Source organism: Poromitra crassiceps, assembly GCF_964638095.1.
Source record: "Poromitra crassiceps genome assembly, chromosome: 29".
Lineage (NCBI taxonomy): Eukaryota > Metazoa > Chordata > Actinopteri > Beryciformes > Melamphaidae > Poromitra > Poromitra crassiceps.
Genome location: NC_139641.1, coordinates 7,795,500 through 7,801,393, shown reverse-complemented (window position 1 = coordinate 7,801,393; position 5,894 = coordinate 7,795,500). Strand labels below are relative to the sequence as shown.

The following is a 5,894-nucleotide window of genomic DNA, read 5'->3' as shown; positions in this document are numbered from 1 at the left end:
GTGTGTGTGTGTGTGTGTGTGTGTGTGTGTGTGTGTGTGTGTGTGAGAACAGTAACTGGACAGAGTTTTAACATCACATACAACAAGAACAGACATTTTAGTCTGAAAATGATCAACATAAATGAAGAATGTTTGATCTGTATAGTTTGAAACAGAACTTGTTGACTTGAATATGTCATTATTGTTGTCTTTAAATAAAGCAGTGTATTATTGCTCTGTTGTTAAATCAGTTGAGTGATGAAAATCAAGCAACATGTAACTGTTGATTGACATCAGTGTGTGATTGGTTGAAGATGTGACTGAGCCTCTGATTGGCCTTCATGTACAGTATCTACTAAGCACTAAGTACTCATGTGAAGCACTTAGCAGCTAAATGTGTCTCTGATGACATCATAACAGCAACAATGTAGAACTTTACATCACAGAATTATTATAAACTGTCTTCTGTCTCTGCTTTCATATGATGTCATGTATATGTTCATGTAGTCTGCATTGTTTGTATGGATTTATATGACACATGACTCACTGTATTTACTTTGTCTTGACAATCTTATGATCACTTTTCTATCTTCTATTTCTTTGTTTTGATTTCCCTGAAATATATTTGTCTTTTATTGATTCTCTTTTTCATCCGTTCACTTTGGCAACACAGGAATGTTCTTGTCAACAAGCCAGTAAAGCAGGTTGAGACTGAAGGAGAGAGAGAGAGAGACTCGTGCGCACTAGAGAGAGAGAGACTCGCGCGCACTAGAGAGAGAGAGAGAGAGAGAGAGAGACTCGCGCGCACTAGAGAGAGAGAGAGAGAGAGAGACTCGCGCGCACTAGAGAGAGAGAGAGACCCGCGCGCACGAGAGAGAGAGAGAGAGAGCGCCACTAGAGAGCGCGAGAGTCTCTCTCTCTCTCTCGGGCGCGCGGGTCTCTCTCTCCCCCTCGTTCTCTCTCTCTCTCTCTCTCTCTCTCTCTCTCTCTCTCGGGCGCGCGCTAACAGAGCTACTCCATCTCTTGGAGGAGGACGCTCCTTTACGTTCAGAGTAGAAACAACAAAGCCAGCCAGCCTGCACACATGCTGTAGCGTGGCCTGTTTAATCCACCAGAGGGCGACATTGCTCCACACAAACCCTCATCTTAAAGAGAACAGATCCCATTGTCACACAACATATAATGACACATACACAATATAGCCTACATACAACCATGAACTTAAAGCAGAAACACAGCCAGCCTCTCTCCAGCTGAATGAAAGACAAACAACTCAAGAGAAATGAGAGAAACTGTGGCAGAAAATAAACAATACAAATAATAAATGTGTATGAACTGAGTTAAATAAGATGAGTAGCTTACATGTATTTATATGAGCCTGATGTATTTTATTATGTTAAGCACTGCATGCACCGACCACAGCCATTAACTGGTTGCATTATGCTGTTATCAGGCCTGTAATGTAAAATAGCAATAACATAAGAAGTTATTAGCCTATATGAGCAAAGATGACATTATGTTACAGGCTGAAGATTTGATCACATTATTGGATTTTCATTACGTTATGATCTTTATTTTATTTGCTTTAATTACATTATGGTGAATTATTATGTTTTAGCTCAATTATTATTGTGCCTTTGTGTGACATTTTGAGCACACAGCTCTTCCACACAAAATGTCCTCAAATGACATTTGAGACAGAAAGACAGACAGAATGAGAGGGAGAGACAGAAAGTGGCTTAAAGAGAGGGAGGGAGAGGAAGAGAAAGAGAGGGGGAGAGAGAAAGAGAGGGAGGGAGAGGAAGAGAAAGAGAGGGGGAGAGAGAAGAGAGGGAGGGAGAGGAAGAGAAAGAGAGGGGGAGAGAGAAAGAGGGAGAGAGAGAAGCAACAAGTGACAGAAAAAATAAGTAGATAGAGAGAAACAGTCTGTGTGTGTGTGTGTGTGTGTGTGTGTGTGTGTGTGTGTGTCTGTGTCTGTCTGTCTGTCTGTCTGTCTGTCTGTCTGTCTGTCTGTGTGTGTGTGTGTGTGTGTGTGTGTGTGTGTGTGTGTGTGTGTGTGTGTCTGTCTGTCTGTCTGTCTGTCTGTCTGTCTGTCTGTCTGTCTGTGTGTGTGTGTGTGTGTGTGTGTGTGTGTGTGTGTCTGTGTGTCTGTGTGTGTGTGTGTGTGTGTGTGTGTGTGTGTGTGTGTGTGTGTGTGTGTGTGTGTGTGTGTGTGTGTGTGTGTGTCTAGTCTGGTGTGGCCTAGTCTGCTTTACTTAGAGGGAACATTTGCATCTTTTGAGAACCTCTGTGCACAATATAACTGACCTCACTCCCACTTGTTTAAATACATGCAGGCTCGTAGTTACGCTCACACGCATTTGACATCTTTCCCTCTGCTCCCTGCAACCTCTTTTCTATCTGATATGTTGTCTCTTCCTGAAACACCAGGTAGGTTTCATCTCACTTATGTATAACCTCATACTGAACTCTGACACGATCTCTCTTGTGAGAGTTAGGGCTAAGTGGGAGGAGGAGTTTGGACAAGAACTGTCTGATGAATGTTGGGAGGAGGCACTAGTTAGAGTCAACTCTTCATCCTCATGCTCTCGTCTAACCCTAATCCAGTTCAAAGTTCTACACAGGGTTCAGTACACAAAAGCTAAGCTTAGCAGGCTGTTCCCTGATACAAATGACACCTGTGACCGATGAGGCTTTTCTCCAGCTGATCATACCCATATGTTTTTCCTCTGTCCAAAGCTGTTTGATTTCTGCTTGATATAGAATGAAATTCCACAGCCAAAAGGTAAACAGTGAACCACTTGAAGGAAACCAGTTGAAATGAAATGATGGAGCCAGGAGTCAGAAGAAGTCGTCTGATATGATGTATTGAACATAGATCTTGGCCAAGAGATGCACTCTTGTATATTCACGGATGGATACACAGGCTTACATACATTGAACAGATACTCAAAGATACTTATAGGACACACATCAGATTACATGTCTTGACGCACATCAGATTACATGTCTTGACGCACACTGGAAGGCTATTCTGTAGACTCAACCTATCTGTTATTCTGGCCCTGCAAAGAGAGCACCGTGGCAAGGTGACAGGGCACAGTACAGGGCACAGTGTGCGATCGAGAGGAGCTGCAAATGTATGGTACAAGTTATCTAAATACGTCTGTCTGTGTATGTACACAGGTTATCCAAATATGATGTCTATCTGTGTATGTACACAGGTCATCTAACTATGAAGTATGTCTGTGTCATTACTATATGTAACTAAAATGGAAATGTATATGAATATATAAATAACTAGTGATTGTCCAAATAAAGGCTAATGTGATGTAAATTTTCTCTATCAGTATAAAACAGTGGTGATGTTTTGTTTTGATCACAGGTTTAATCCAGCTGAACTCGCGTTCCTCGTGGAGTATGCTGCTGCCATGAAGCCGGTCGCCAAGGCAACCAACATCTTGCAAGCAGAAGTAAATACCCAGATGGGGTGGCTCCTTCCAACAATCAACCTGCTGACCGGCAAACTTGACCGTGTGAAGTTGACCTTGAAGTACTGCAAGCCTCTGGTGGATGCTCTACAGGTAACTTATTCTTGTATTTTATTTGTCTTCATCTATTTTAGCATATTTTTGGTTGTCTTAACCCTCTAATTATTTTAATTGTATTTAAATGTCCTTTCAAAATGTTTCCTTTGCACTTTGTCTGTTTTTTAATGTTTTGTGTAAAGCGTTGGAATTGCCTTGTTGCTGAAATGTGCTATACAAATATATTGCCTTGCAGGTGGGAGTAAAGAAGCGTTTTGCCCACATGTCAGGAGACCCTGAGTTGATGGCAGCTGCCATTCTTCTTCCGAAATTCCGAACATCTTGGACAAAGGATGATGCCACAATCAGACTGGGCAAGAAATCGTGTTTGAGAAACATTCTGTACATTTTGTAATATTGGCAAAAACAAACTCACAGCTCAATTATGGATGCATGTATAGTGTATAAAACGTATAGCCTCAAATTAAAACAAACTAGTACAAAACCTTAGGTTGGGGTCATGACATGTTATAAAGTTGTATTAATCCTTTCATTTATATTTTCATCCTCACTGTATTTCAGGGATGGACTACATCAGGCAGCACATGGAAGAAGAACCCCCCCTGCCGCATGATGCCACCAGGTCCTCATCTGATGAAGATGACTTCTTCTCTGCCCTGCACTCGTCTCATGTACAAGACACCTCCAAACAACTGGATGGATACTTGGCCTGTACAGCAGATCACATGGACTTGCTGAAATCCTTCCCAGCTGTGTGCAACCTCACTGTGAAGCTGAACACGCCTCTACCTGCCTCAGCGGCATGTGAGAGACTCTTTAGCATCGCAGGCCTCGTCTTGAGCCCAAGGAGAGCAAGACTGAGTTCTCGCAATTTTGAAAACCAACTTCTTTTGAAGATGAACAGACATCTTTTCAGTTTCAAGTAGAGAGTGTGTGTGTGTGTGTGTGTGTGTGTGTGTGTGTGTGTGTGTGTGTGTGTGTGTGTGTGTGTCTGTCTGTCTGTCTGTCTGTCTGTCTGTCTGTCTGTCTGTCTGTCTGTCTACCTCATGACAGAGACCAGATACAGAGTGTGCGTGTACTCACCAAGGCAACCTAACGATTGTTATCCAACTGTGTTGGATTTTTTTCCTGTAAGTTCTCGAAGAGCTTAGTTTTCTTTAGGTGTCGCTACTACCAGCCTCAATTTTTAAGGTGGTGTTCATGTTCTCTGCTCATCTTAATGTTTCATCTCACACTGATTTACTGTCAGGTCCCATTCTTTGCCTTTGATGTGATAAGTAAAAAGTCCAGCTGGGCTTGTGTGTATGTGGCTGTATCACTGGCACCATAGAAATCTTAATTGCACTCAGTTATTTATTTCATTTTCCATTGTTCAGGATTCAGGCAGCATTTAAGTGAGTAATTGTTATTTGTCTGATACAAATGTGAAATATTTACACTGCAGCAAGATAAGTCTCCAACATTCCAGTGCACAGAGTAAATGGCTTATTAGCAGTGCAGAAGAGTTGTTAGTTTTTCTCTCAGGTTTTTCTTGTGTCAACCTGTACAGTAGGCTACACAGAAGTGCACTTATACATAGTTGTGCTGTACATTGCAAATAATTCAAAATGGCATAGATCCAGGAAAAGAAAAAAACACTTGAATAACTAAACAAATGTATAAGAAGGGAATACTTATTTATTTTTCTATTTTGTTCCTTCACATGTAGGCAAGGCATCACGTCGCCATAATACTGCCAAAGCAAACTCACAATAAAGTTCAAATTTCAGATTTATTTTACCGCTTGCTTTTTTATTTACAGAATTTACTTGTACTTTTACTTTCAATACTTTTAAGTACGTTTAATATAAGAAAAATACTTTTGATACTTAAGTACAGAAAATAGCAGCTACTTTAAGACTTTTACTCAAGTAATATTTTAATGGGTGACTTTGACTTTTACCAAAGTCATTTTCTGGTGAAGTATCTGTATACTTTTACTTAAGTATGGTTTTCGAGTACTTCATACAACACTGAGAGCAGTAGAGAGCAGAGCAGTGGAGAGCAGAGGAGTGGAGAACAGAACACAGCAGTGGAGAGCAAAGGAGTGGACAGCAGAGGAGAGGTGTAAATCACAAGTTAATAATGGACATGAATTCTAGTATGTGTGTTGACATAATCCAAACAACTTTTTATAATCCTATTGACTTGGGGGGGGGGGGGGGGGGGGGAGTCATCGACGGCTACCATACTTTAATGAATGGTTGCTTCATGTTAATGATTAGCTTCCTATCAACAGCACATCTTGTCCTCTGGCAGCAAGTCATACGAATTGATATCAAAGGTTGTCATTATAGTTGTTGACACCCATTCCTTTCAGACAGTTGA

At 41.2% G+C, this 5,894-nt stretch overlaps 1 pseudogene across 1 annotated transcript in view; it reads right to left on the bottom strand.

The window, feature by feature from the left end:
- The window catches only part of LOC310800032 (ectonucleoside triphosphate diphosphohydrolase 3-like), a 146,044-nt pseudogene that overhangs the window by 90,252 nt on the left and 49,898 nt on the right, over window positions 1-5,894 (bottom strand). The window lies entirely within an intron of this gene.